This window comes from Camellia sinensis, chromosome 15, assembly GCF_055761805.1.
Source record: "Camellia sinensis isolate YWXY chromosome 15, ASM5576180v1, whole genome shotgun sequence".
NCBI classification, from domain to species: Eukaryota; Viridiplantae; Streptophyta; class Magnoliopsida; order Ericales; family Theaceae; genus Camellia; species Camellia sinensis.
In genome coordinates, this window is record NC_138975.1 from 47,278,265 (window position 1) to 47,292,879 (window position 14,615).

Here is a 14,615-nt window from a genome sequence, read left to right on the forward strand (position 1 = left end):
GAAGCAAGCACACTCGAGGCCAACGACAAGCTGTGCAGTGCTAGGCAAGACCACACACGTCGCGTTGAGTGGGCGGACGTGTATGGTCAGTGTCGGACAATCCGAAGCCGGAGGCAGCAGGCGGTGTGCAAGCGACGGAGTAGTTGGACAGACCGACGCCGCGTTGAAAGGGCGGGCGTGGTCGGCGTTGGCCAGATCACGGCTGAAGACGGTGCCTGGAAATTGCATTGCTTTTTTTTTTCTCCAACTCAACTGCGTGTCTGTCTGGATATAATCCCTCTGATTAGACTCGTCGCACTGCTTCAAGACCTTCTGCAAATGAATAAACCATTCTGTTTTTTTTTTGTTGATCATTGGTAGCCTTAGAATCAGTTGAATGACAGATCTCTGAGTTGACCTCAATGGGAACTGGAGATCCACCGCACATAAAGTTCATCATTGAAGCCATATGATTTGGTCTAACTACAGGAGAACAAAACAAATTGCTCTCCTTCATCTGAGTCTGCTGTCGAGGTAATTCCTGTTGCTTGTGGCAAGAATGCTTTGAGCTTGATTGACGGTTATCAGCACTTTTGTCCGTACTGTCCTGAATTTTTTTTTGCCTGGTTCTGAATCAAACTTTCTTCGGGCATTCATGAAATGATCTTTTACACCATTTTTGCTCGAGGAAGGGCCAAAAGGGGGGCTTAAAGGGCACTCAGGTGTGAGTCTCTTAGTTCCAGAAACCTTGATTGCATCTGTGATGGATTTTCCACCCAGAATGGGGGAATTTTCTGGATGATTACGTATCAAAGTTCTATTATCATTCTGGACATCTCTCCGTGCTATCTTTCTTAGTAGCGGTGACTGTTTATGGTCAGAAGGCATGCCAGCCCCACTGTTGCCCATCACATTGCTGTTTACTTCAGAATTAAGCATTATGGAACAAATATTTTAACTCAACGTAGAGAAAATTGCAAAGCCCTTCAAGCACAAGCACAAGCCGTAAGATAAAATCAACAAGCCCCTCCGTGAGCAAACCCGAAGCAGAACAACTCGAAGAAGAAGAAGGAAAGCTGCTTGAAGAAGAAATGAAGAACCGGGTCTCTCAATATAGAAAGAGAGTAGGCTAAGAGAAGAAATTTGGGTGATTTCGGCGGCTGAGGCAAAAATAAGTTGTGAGATTTAGGGTTTTGGGCCATCAAAAAAAAAAAAAAAAAAAAAAAAAAAAAGTACAAAAAATTAAAATTTTTGCTTGTCAATTTTTTCTGTAAATTGAAGTGCGTCCTTAACTTTATCCATAGGCTCTGTCGTGACAAAACATTTTTTTTTTTTTTTTGGGGAACGTGATGCGAAACAGGGTCGAAGAAATGACAGTATGCATGTCTGAGAAATTTAAAATTTCTCATACACGCAAGGGGCAAATGTAAGAGGGGCTAATTTGAGCCCACTAAATTATTTAGGCCCAATAGCCCAAGATTAGTGGGCCCGAATTTATCGCAAGTCCAAGAATTGGTGGGCCCAGATTTATCGCCATCAAACGGATTGAATCGCTGTAAGCCTCGAAAGGGTTCGGGTCCACGAACCTAGAGACTTACTTGGGCCCGGACTCGAAAGGGTATTAAGCAAGCCTAGAGATCCGAGGCACTCGGACTCGAAAGGATTCGGATCCACGAATCTAGAGATCTGAAGTACTTGGCTTCGAACGGATTCAGACGCAATCTAGAAGTCGCTCCGTTAATGAGTCCCAGAACACTTGCGGGCTCGGAGCTTTCCGGGATTTACGCACCAGAACCATGGGCGTAATGGAGTTCGAACAAAGGACCCGATCCCGAGGACGGTGAGTGGAGATAAATTCACTCTTCGGTTAAACTAGCCTATACCCGGGTCGAGGTGGCACGACCCCGGGGGGTCCATGAGACTCGGCAATATTTTGCGGCAGGACGTCCTCTGGGACTACCCCTGACCCTTTGGGATGATTGGGGATCATTGGTTAGGTGTGGCTAAGAAGAAGGGTTCGCCGAGGGATTGATCTCCTCTTCGGGGTTTTCTCATCCTCGGAGAAGTCACCTCCTCGGAGAGGTCACCTCCTCGGAGAAGTCACTTCCTCGGAGAGGTCACCTCCTCGGAGAAGTCACCTCCTCGGAGAGGTCACCCCCTCGGACAAGGTGGTTAGAGAAAATATCCCCCATGTGCCTTGCACATGGGCTCCATCCTACATCATGAGGTGCCTATAAATAGCACCCACCCATAGTTTTACAAGGGATGGATTTTGGAGATTTTTAACTCTTGGGAAAGAACTAATTTCCCTTCTCCATTATCGACCTTGAGAGTGAAAGTGGGAGATCAATGGGAGAGCCTTGCCATTATTCTATTCTCTAGCCATTTTGCCTTCTTCTTCACCCAATCTCTTATCTCCATCATCTCCTTTGTTGTTGTGTTCCTAAGTTGAGATTATTGAAGAATCTAAGCCTCTCATCATATTCTAGAGAATTCGATCTTCGAATTTTCCAACTCCTTTCTTGAACCCTCTCCTACATATATTAAATCTATTTTTCTAAAATTAATGGTACTAATTGGTATATAAAAAAAATTATTAGGACTAAACGCTACCATTCTTCAAGATGAGATTTATAAGTTTTTTCTCAAAATAAAATGAGAAGATTAATTTATTAAAAATGTATTAATGGTTAAAAAAAATAGAATAACGGTACACTTTTAACAATTTGTCAATATATATGAATAATGATTATGATACGATGATGATATGCTACGATATTACAGTTTCGAATGTCTCCATCTATTATAATTTACGAAATTATACTATCCTCCTATAAATTTATTTGCGTATTCAAATAAATTCAAATTATAAATAATAATGTTATATGTTTCAAAAAAATTAAATAAAAAATTGATTAAACAAACAATGTGTAAAGAAGCCTTAAAACTGTGTTTCCTTATTCTATATTTGTTTTTAGTAGTTTGAAAATAAAAATAAGAAAAATATTTTTTCCACAATTTTCTTACTTACAATCCCCACAAATGAAGTGACAAGACATAATGCAAGTTCTTTATCAGTTGAAAATTGTTTGAGACCACTAAAACAATGAGCTCTAATAGCTCTAAAAACACTGTGCCCCTAATTGATTTGATGTTTTGCTCTTTGTTTTTTTTTTATTTTTTTATTTTCTGGACTGCCAGCTCATTAGAGCTGGCTTAGTGGTCCATCTTTAGTGGGATCTATCACCACTGTTATCAGTTAGAGTGTGGGTTAACTTTTAAAATTTTGTTACTACCTCATTTGTGAGGAAAAAAATTATGTAAATGTAACGCTGTTGTAAAAATAAATCCAAAGATAAATTTATTGGAGAATTACACATTAGCGTATTTTTTTTAAAAGAAAAATCAAAATAATGGTAAAATTTATAAATAATAATAATTAAATTCATACACTTTTTTATTAATTTGTAAATATTTTTTCAAAACCCCACTTATGTGTAGTTTTTCCTAAATTTATTTGTTATATTTAGAAATTTTGCAAAAGAAAAACAGAGAACTACTACTGAAAATATGTGATAAATTCGGCTTTCTTTCCTTACAGTGAAAAGTAATAAGATAAATTCGAAAGATTTTAAAAACAAAAGTCAAAGGAATTTGAAATTGTGCCTATTTGTAACGTGGACATAGACTAGCATAAGGAATCATCAATTTTATACTTCGGCCAAATTGACTTTTTATTTTTTATTTTTTTATTAGTAGGAAAAAAGAAAGGTAAATCAATTTAATAACCTAAATATACAAAAGATCAGATCATCAGATATAAAACAACATATTTGGGATCCAAATTACAAATTGTGTGAGTCTAAATAAAACTACATGTACCAAAAAAAAAAAAAAAGGGTAGAACTAACAGGAAGTTCTACTACACACCTCTTGAAAGAAATATACTATATGCATCTTTAATTATATCATTTTATTTTTTAATTACGATCAATTTTCTTCTTTAATTATAGCTCATGATATCTCTGATTATATCTCATAGAGTGTTTGGTTATAACTTTTTTTTCTTTTTTTTATTACTAAAAAAAAATAAAATTATGTTATTTTTTTCTTTAATTATAAAATACATATGATACACACCCTTTGAGAAGTCTTTCCCATAAATATATTAGGATTAATTTTTACAGAATTGTACTCTCATTTTCAATCCCATTTTCCTATTTCCATAGGTATAGATCTGCTCCATCAATCATCGACTTCAAGCTGATGCTAAAATCCAAATCAGATTACCTCCATAAGTCAAACCAACCACAAAAAGAAAGAATGAAGAAGAAAGAAGCAAAATAAAAATCAAATAGCACAAAATGGTCCTCAATAAATGTAACAAATATTCCAGGAAAAAAAAAAAAAAAACCCAAAATTTCGGATTTCACAAGTAAGATAATTGTTTGAAGTTGTTATACAAGTTTTCAAAAACAAAATTCATCTGCAATTCATGTTTACATGATTAAAAACTAAGGAGCTATATAGCTCCTGAGAGGTTCTAACATCTACTAGTAACATAATTTTAAAATTAAATTTAAACCCTTAGGGGAAGAGAATCACCACCACCATCTTCTGCGATGTCATCTATATACTAATAAAACTTTAATTTTCCTTTGGCCATTGTTGCTTTTGCTTGCTCCACGCGACACAACGCTTTCTCAGCTCCCGTCAACCCAGAACATGATTCACCAGCCCCTAAAGTTATGGCAAAGTAGAGATAAATAGTACAGAGACACGCCAGGAGAACAAGAGCCGTGAGGAGAAACCGATGCCGCTGGACAAGCCCCGAACAGCTTTCCAATTCATCCCCCTTTGAGTAGTGCTTTTTTATTGGTGGTGCAGATGCAGAAAATGCATTTTGCGCATTCTGTGTCCTTCTGTGCGGAGAGGATACTATGCCTTCAAGGGCCATAGCTTATGCACTCACTTCAGCCAGAGTAGAATATATGTACCTGTTTGAATCAAATATGACAGGTACAAAATTGGTCAAAGTTTCAAAACCCCAAGAATATTGTATGGAATAGTTCTAGAAAATAATTGATCTTCTGTCGAAGAAGCACAATACAGCACAGCTACTATAATATAAGCATTATTTTAGAACTACAAAAAAGGAAGCAAAGCACTATGTTTAATTTTTACAAGCCTAACTGGCACCAGCTCCATGGTAGTTTTCCAAGCTACAAGTAGGCTGAGGACATCAATTTAGAGAGGAAAAAAATATGTATTACTCACCACAAAAATTGAAAGGGTTTATTTCGCTTTTATCCCTTGAAGTATTATCATTTTTTCTTTCATCCATAAAGTATCAATTTCATCTATTTAGTCCCTAACGCTGTGTTTGGTTCAGGGTATTAGGGAATGATTTGGAAAAGGAAAAGAAAAAGATGTGTGAAACGTAGATGAAATGCAGATATATTTCATTCATATTTCATCTACCTTTTTCCTTTTCTTTTTGCAAATCTCTCCTCAAATCTATAAACCAAATACAACCTAAAGTGTTTTTTATTTCAATTCATATGGTCGAACTGGAGACAATCCGTCCAAATAAATAAGGGTAAATTACACTGACACCCCTAAGGTTTAGTCCTATTACATCCCACCCTCTGACATTATAAAAAATACATTTTCACCGTTGTGGTTACTAGTCTCATTTCACAAACCTCCTACTTATATAAAAGGCAACAACTCCTACTAAAAATACAGAGGAAATTACATTGAAAAATAAATAAATAAATAAAGCAAGAAAAGAGTACATGAATTCAATATCTTTTTGATACCAACATTAATTCCGTCTAAATAATTACAATGACAAGGGGTCAGTGTAATTTCACAAATGTCAGAAGATGATATGTATTAAACCCAAACCTCAGAAGGTGTAAGTGTAATTTACCCAATAAATAATGACAGCAACCTAATCTAATGGGCAAAAAAGTAGTTTTTACAATTTTACAACCTAAATCATACAACACCTATTTTCTTGCTCACAATATATTGGACAACTTACACCATACAATCAAACACTCATCTTCTCCGGTCCTCATTTCAAAATAGTGAATAAAAAAAATGTGAGCTTGGTTGGATGGTTTAATTTGTTCAAAGCTTAAAATGACATTTTTGCCCATCAAATTAGTCTTTTAATTGTCAAAGACTTGGACAACCATCTCCAATTGAACCACGTTATCTGAAATTAGAAATTTTAGGAACAAAACAAATGAAATTAATAGTTTAAGAATGAAATAGAAAAAATGGCGATAGTTTAAGACATAAAAGTAAAATTAACCCAAATTGAAATGGCAAAGGTTTTACTCATTTAACATGACAAAGAGGCAACAGCATGGTGGGGGCACTTACCAGTTACAGCTGTGATAGATAATAAAACTACATTTTTTTGAAAGAACCAAAAAAATTAATTAAATTAAATCATAGACAAGCCATATGTCAAATTTGCTTGACCAGACAGATGTATCAAATAAAGGTAACAGATGACAAAACCCCATGTGCAGCTAGCTTCCTCACATGAGTCACTACATGAGACACTGTTGTCATACACTTAACTGTCTGGTCTCATTGATAACACATTCAAACATTAGGACAAAAGGATTCATGTGCCAGAAGCCGGCAAAAGAATTATAATAGCCCAAGTTATTAATGAACAATGAAATGAACAAGCTTATAAGAACTGATAGTCAAGAACAACTGCGACAGACCTTCCTAAGAATGAGAATAGAACTCCACTAAAAAACAAGAAAAATTCTTTTTTCATTTTGAGTGGGGGCATTTCTAGTTGTTAATTCAGGCATTTTATAAATTGGGAATACTGATAACAGAGTCAATCATCTCTATGTTCTCTTGTATTTTTCAGGACACAACTGTTCATGCAGGATTTCTATTCATAAATTTCAAAGTTTTGCAGCTTTTTATTACACAATAAACATCCATCAAAAGCTACTTGAGATCCTCAATTTCTCTTCCCAGTACATGTTTTGGTATGCTCAAGCCAATGAATTACACCTATAGTTTATTTTTACAATTTGAATCAAGTGTTATAGTCTGCGGGTTAACTTCATCAAACTGCTTTAACTTAAATCATGCCATATTGTTATAACTTCCATGCTGATGCCAAATCCAACACACATCCCAGTTGAAGTTGTCAAACAATAAAAATGGAAAGCCAAAAATGCCCTAAGCTAGATGTAATTAACACAAAATAACAGCCTGATCTTAGCAATAAACAACTCAAAACACTAGGAGATCATATACTTGCTTGTCAATTCTCAATAAATACCAAGCCTTTATAGTCTAAAGATCAGAAAATCCAGTCTATTGCATAGGACCAAAGTGAACAACTGGACCATGATTTAAAGTAACTACTGTACAGCTTTAACAGCTATCCTCCTACTCATTGAGAAAGTCAACAAGTACAGATAATTTCACCAACTTTGGACCAAATTCAAGACCATGGACCAAGATAGCACACAGAACTTCAATAGAAGTTTATTATTTCACAAGATCTACCTAAGGTGATCACATAATTGACATACAAAATTGTTGAACAAATCCAATGAGTTAATGATTCTTTTGAGATATCATACAGCCGCATAATATCTATATTATGTTGCATAGAGGAGTGTTATGCCCTCTTTGAATGCCACATGGCAAGGCAAACTCCTCCCCACTCTCCAAGCCGCTATTCCTGTTCATGGATTTTTTGTAATGAATATATATATATATATATATTATACAAAACCATGTGTTCTACTATCATTGCTACAAATGCAAGGCCATAAATATAACTCAAATAATAAAGTTTAAATAATTAGTGAAGTTTGCTAATTAAACTGATTGATAAGTTTCCTATATGAATTGTATTTCTACTTAAAGCTTCTCCCTAATTGGTAAAATACAAAAAACAATACAAAAATTTTCTTGATTAGTAAAAATTTAAAATATGCATAAAGTTTTCTTAAATAAAGCATAAGATTTTGTGATTAAACCAAATGGTCAATTTTCTAATTAAACTGACTGTTTAAAACCATCAAGTGTCCATTCCTTTCATATATATATATATATGTGTGTGCATTTTTCTAACAAGGACTAGTGTTAGGAAATGACCTTTGGGTGGTTATACTCCCACATCCTGTGTGGGCATAAAACCTTTTATAGCAAATTGTAGAACTTCTTTTGAACTAGTTGCACAAACGTAGTAATATAATTCAGAAGTGAATAAAAGAGAAACACATACTGCCTATTATCCATACCCTACACAGAGTATTTTGTGAACATAATTCAACCATCTTGACCGATGAATATACCAAAATAATTAAAAGTTCACCCCCCTGGTCAAAAAGAATTAACAAAACCTTCATTATATGAGAGACTAAGGGCAGATTCCTAAACACAATTACTCTATCTATCCAACCATTTTGACAATTACTCTAGCCATAAATCTCTAGTCTCCCCAGGAATATATTTTCTGTTAAATCTGATCCTTTTCTTCAAGGTACACACCATCATTACATTTAAAAACCCTTTACATTACTTACATGGGAAGAGGATTGGGCTAAAATAGCCCACTAAACGACAATAAACTAAACTAGTCAATATGACAAAGGGAGTGTTTGGGAAGAGGGTTGAGTTAAAATAGCTCACTAAAAGACAAAATAGACTAAAATAGCCAATAAGACAAAATGTCACATCCAACTCAAAATCATTTCACTTTTTCTCTTACAACCATCACATCACTTACCCCCCCCAAAAAAAAAAAAAACACCAACGTTCCCAACAAGGCCAAAATGTCACATCCAACACATAATTTTTTTTTTTTTTCCTCACAACCATCAAATCAACTACAAAATAAAAAAAAAAAAAATCAACTTTCCAAACATAACTTTTTTAGCCAGACTAAAATAGTCAAAAAGCTAAATAGCCAACAAATAAGACCAATATATGAATTCTGCATCTTGTGCCCCTATGCTTAGAGCATATCCAATGGCAAATGCTATAATAGCATTGCCATTGCTAAAATTTGGAAATAAATAGCAGAATTATAGCAATGGTGCTCCAATGATCCGATGTCATTTGCAAAAATTTATCTATTTTGCTAGGAGGAAGGTTTTGCCTAAGTTGAAACATATGGCAGCTACCAAAGCTTTTGTCAAATTTGGCACAAGCTTTAGCATTTGACAAATTTGGCAGATGCCATATCTAACCATTGGAGCACAGCTTTTCTTATCCAGCTGCCAAATTATAGGAATAGCAGAGCCAATGGCAAACCACTTGAGATGCTCTTATGGAGGAATTATCCTATCTTCCAGGAATTCCAACTAGCCTGTGTGTCATTCCAATTCTATTTGGTTGCTTTATGAGAAAAAATAATAAATAATGGGTATATAAGCAATAGAATTGCAAGGCACACCACGTATCAAAAGCGTTACATTCCAAACTTCCTTTTAATGATGCAAATTCAATATACATGCAATCGTAATCAAATCTTTACATTTACCTTGAGAGATTCATGCTCGCAGCGGAATCTACTGTTGTGCCGATCTCGATCGTTTGGTTCATTTTTCAAAACAAATTATTTCTACAAATTTGAGAGCCATCTAATTCGAATCTATCAGCGATCTATTGAATGATACAAGCGCACATCACAATCAAAATTTCCATTCACGAAAATGATTGAAATTACCCCTAGAAACCAAAAAAAAATGAAAAAAGAGCATAGATCTGCATCATAAGAAAAAAAAATCATCAGAAAATAGGACCAACTTACGGGTGAAGATAACCTCAAAGATAATCGCGATCGAAGAACGAAGAGCTGTTGGTGGTGGTGTTGAATTGGTTTTTACCAATGAAATGAATTAAAACTAATCAATTAATTAATTGGAATCAATGTTTTTGGTGTGATTTGCCAAAATTAGAGAGAAGGTAGAGAGAGAGAGAGAGAGAGAGAGAGAGAGAGAGGGGAGATAGATAGAAGTGGTAAGTAACTGGAGGGTACGGTAGCCGCAGTATGCGGTATGATTGTGGGAAAGTACCAAATTTATTGTAGAGTTTGACGCAAATTCCGCGTTTTGATTTTTTTTTTTTTTTTTCAGAAAATTTTATTATACACCTCCGTTAAATGAGTAATTTTTGTATAGGAATACGTCACATCTTGTATTATTATAGTTAATTTTGATAATAGAATTTATTATATTTATATTAATATTTAAAAAATAATAAAAGACATATATATATATATATATATATATTTGTGATTAGTAAAACGTAATACTATACACTGCCTTATTGATATACAAACATTTCTCTTTATCTATGCACCCTTACATAACTTTCTTCTTTATTTATAATTAATTTTTTCTTTACTTATAGTTAGATCTCATTTGTGTTTGGTTATGAATTTTTTTTTTTTTTTTTTAATGGCTCACGCAGAGTATAAAATTATATTATTTTCTTCTGTTGTCTTTTCCTTTTTTTAATAATTTATAAGAGTAAATTACTAATAGGTTCTACTTTGAGACTTATTACTTATTAGTCCTATTAATAAATTTATCACTTGATAAACTTATCAGACTCTCTTATTTTTATGAATAAATTTATAGTGATAAATTTATCAGTCAAAATATGTATATAAATAAATCTAATTAATAGAACTGATTGACAAGTGATTTTATTGTATTAATCTTGGTAAAATTTATTCCGCTTGAGAAAATTACGTTAATTTGTCCTACAATATTAGCATGCAATTCCTCTATTTTGTTATCGAAAGAAATTGATCCAAGAAAAGGCTTCCATCTATCTTGTGATACACAGATATGAAGGTTGCAAACTAAGGCCTCGTTTGGCTTTTTTAGTAATTTTTTAGTTTTTTAGCTAAAATATAATGTAAAAAAGTTAGTATATTTGGAATAATTTTTGATTTTTTACAAAAAGATATGCAAAAAGTAGAAAAAAAATGAGAATCTTAGATTTTTTAGTATAGGTTATTGGATTTTTTAATTTTTTTATGACTTTTTGACTAAAAAAGTCACTTGTCAAACAAGGCCTAAGTGCTCATTTGGAATGCTCCATTGGGATTAAAATAGTCATATAAAATAAAATAAGTTATTTTAATCAAGTATAATAAAATGTCATATTCAATTCATAATTATTTCATTTTCTTCTTACAAAAGTCAAAAAAATCTATCACAAACAAAATTTTTTAGTCACAGATTAAAATAGTTAAAAAGCAAATCTACATCCCAAACGAACCCTAAGTTGCACCAAAACTAAAGTCTTGAACTAGATTTGAGGACTTTTTTTCTTCGAAGTAAATCGGAGGACTCAAATCCAACCATCGAAGCTCAAATGGACCTGAAGTCGAATCTGGGTCTGAATCAAGTTGTATTTAAAGGTATGGTGTTTGTTGGCTTTTTGGCTTTTCGAAGGGTATTTTTGTGAATGTGAGCGTGCCAGTAAGAATCAATCAGTCCTTACAGAAATTGTGATTGCCAACCAATTATCAGACGATTGTGTTTTAGTTCTTTTCAGCCTCAATGAAGAGGACTTTTATTGGTGGCTTGACTTAGGAGAAGTTAATAGAAACAACAGTAATATGAAGAACAATTGAAGTATTTCATAAAAATGAGCACTTACAATGGTCCGAACTCAGCCTCGAAGAGGTTTACAACAGCAATCTACTTGAATCTACTTGAAGCTACTCCTATAAATCGAAGTGCAGTGCGGGTATTTAAAGTGCAGGTATTTAAAGAACAGGTATTTAAAGACTGGAAATGTAAAAGACTGGAAAAGAAAATATATGAAGTAAATGACTGATTTGTATGATCTGAGTCCGTCCTCTTTTTCTGGGGGCTGCCCTGCTATTTATACTCGTCAGTGATGACCTTCGAACTGCACTTCGAACCGTCGAACTGCTCCTCCATGATCGCTGATCATGCTTCCTTACAAGTAGCTCCATTACGCCATTACTGGCAGTTGAGCTTCCCTCTTGTACTTGAATTTGAATATGAGTAACCGTTGAAAATATGTCATCTTGCATCCCGTTATTGATCTAGTGTTACTCAGATCATGTGAGGACCAATATTTATTGCCACGTGTACGATCAGGATTAAAGGCTTGAATAACCTTCCTTTATTACCCTTACTCTGCCACGTGTCAAACTGTAACTGGCTTTTACAAAATATGTAGCCAACATTACCCCCCGCACTAATATACCCAATACTTGGTGATATTAGTGGATTATAGTTTTCCCGCGCCTCTAGATCGTGTATGGAGTCCAAATTCTGGAAATGCAACCGTCATCCATTTGGTGATCATTTGCATTAACTCGTTGAACATCCCAATACCTTAGTATTCGAACAGGCTATGGCTGCATCAACTTCCCTTACTACTGATCAAGCATATGAAGAGTCTTTGAGTGATGTTATTCCTCCTCGAAAGAATCTCCACGCATTCATTAGCCACCTTTACCCGCCCTTCTCTATTCAGGTAATGGAGGCTTTTGCAGATTATAAACCTTTGGACTACGAACACATTGCCTTTAATCCCTTGGTTTACAAACTTACAGACACAAAGAGTTCTTCCCCTAAGCTCCCTTTGTATTTTTGACCGAACTACTCTCAAACCTTTGCTTCGACAAGTTGCAAATATGGACTTAGGAAACTCTTCTTCACAGACCTCTGCATGGGATGAAACTGTAACCTCTTCACCCTCTGGGGCTTCTGGGTGGACAAGCTGGTCAACTCCTGAGACTTACGATTTAAGGGAGCGAATCAATCACCATTTTGTTGAGTTCACTGACCCCTTGGAGTTTCCCTCCTACGCTCGAAGCTCAGTGGTCTACCCTTACGTGCCCATTGACCTTCGACGTAGCTTGGAAGAGACTCTACTTGTGGCTTGGTATACTTCTTTCATGCCTACAAAGATAATGCACCCTGCCCGGCGTCCAGAAGAAGCACAAGGGTATACCCCTTCATTCTTAGCCAAGAAGGCAAAGATTTGTTCTTCTGATTGGCTTTATTACATTAATGCCTTTGTTCCTTCTGCTCCCGTGCCATCTCCCATAATAGAGGCATCCACACCCTCTTCTGCATCTTCTGAGATAGAAACATCTACTCCCTCCCCTTTGTCTTCTGAAGCAGAGCCATCTACTCTCTTCCCATCTTCCGAAGCAGGATCATCTTCTCCTTCTCCTTCTCCCATTCTTTCTTGGACAGAGAAACTAAGACTTGCCCTTCCAATGGACAAAGTTTTTCCACCTTACCAACCTCCGTCACCCCCTTCTCCAGCCGAGCGAAAGCAAGCTCAACTTTTGCTCGCGGCTTTCTCCCACCTGCCCTTCAATGTTCTTGAGGATGACATTCCTCTTAAGAACTTTCAATGGGCTTGTGATGTTCTGACTAGGGGTCATGTCCTCAACCCTCTTGCCCAAGCAGAGCTTTATTTGTTTTTGGACCAACTCCCAGTGCTCCTCTACTGGCATCGGAATTCTAAGATCACCACCCAAAATCTGGATCAACTTTTATCTCTCCGAATTCATGCCCAGTATAAAGCAGAAAATTTCATCGAAGAGTTCGATGACTTCAAGAATAAAGATTCTGCGTACTGGGACGATTTGGTTATAGATGAATCGGAACAAAAATCGAGGGAAGAGGCTTTCGAAACCAAGGCTGAAGAACTCTATTATGAAGTGAGAGCTCATTAGCTTATGCAGCCAACTTTAGAAGAGATAGAAGAAATAATAAAGAAAGAACAGAAATTTATTGACCATTGCTGGACAAAATTTCATGACCTCGTTATTTATTCTATTCCTTATTTTTATGAACTTGAATTTGTACCCAGATAGGGTCACTTAATGTAATCGTCTTGGCTTTAATATAAACAAAGTCTTTCTGTACTTAACACTGTTTGACTCTGTTTCCTTTTATCTTTAACAGTTAACTCGTAACTTCGAATTTGAACAATCTCATCCTTCGAATCAATTGTTTAATGAAGTACTAAAAGAACCAATCATGTCTTTTTCCAATTCATGGAGTAAAATTGACAATTCTGGCAGATATTATTTTAGTACTTCGATTTCAATGACTTTACTCTTCAACACTAACTGTAACCAATATATGGTCATGGTTGATAAAGCCAATCAATTTTAAACTGATCTCTTTTGGCTTCGAAGGGCAACCTATGGCAATTCCTTCTTGCTCATATAGAAACCAATGATTGGTCTTGGATGTTTCGAACAGTGCCCCTCTTCCTTAAAGAGTCCTAGGGTTTGCTTCGAATGTTGTCATTTTGACTGATAACCTTCAAACAGGTCTTTAGATTTTTTGAAGTAGACCAATACTTTGAGCATTCAAGCATTTTTAAGCATGTAGTATGCTCCGAACAGCGTTTCTCATACTCAGAGAATACTAGGTTTTGCTCCGAAGGTCGTTACTTTGATTTATAACCCCTAAACAGACCCATAATCAAGCAATTTAGCACCTTTAAGCATATACTAGGCTTCGAAGCCGACTTATGTATTTCGAAGCCGTTGTTATTTGATTTTTTGACGCCAAGACCTTGTTTTCGAAGCCAAATATTTCATTTCGAAG

The 14,615-nt window shown here is 35.3% G+C and overlaps 1 long non-coding RNA gene across 1 annotated transcript; it reads right to left on the minus strand.

Annotated features, from left to right (window-relative positions):
* Positions 1 to 4,382: 4,382 nt before the first annotated feature.
* LOC114255942 (uncharacterized) lies at positions 4,383 to 10,104 on the minus strand. Its single transcript, XR_014356226.1, has 2 exons — positions 9,797 to 10,104; positions 4,383 to 4,976 (listed from the first exon to the last, which is right to left on the minus strand). It is a non-coding gene; the product is annotated as an uncharacterized LOC114255942 (long non-coding RNA).
* Between the last annotated feature and the right edge of the window lie 4,511 nt (positions 10,105 to 14,615).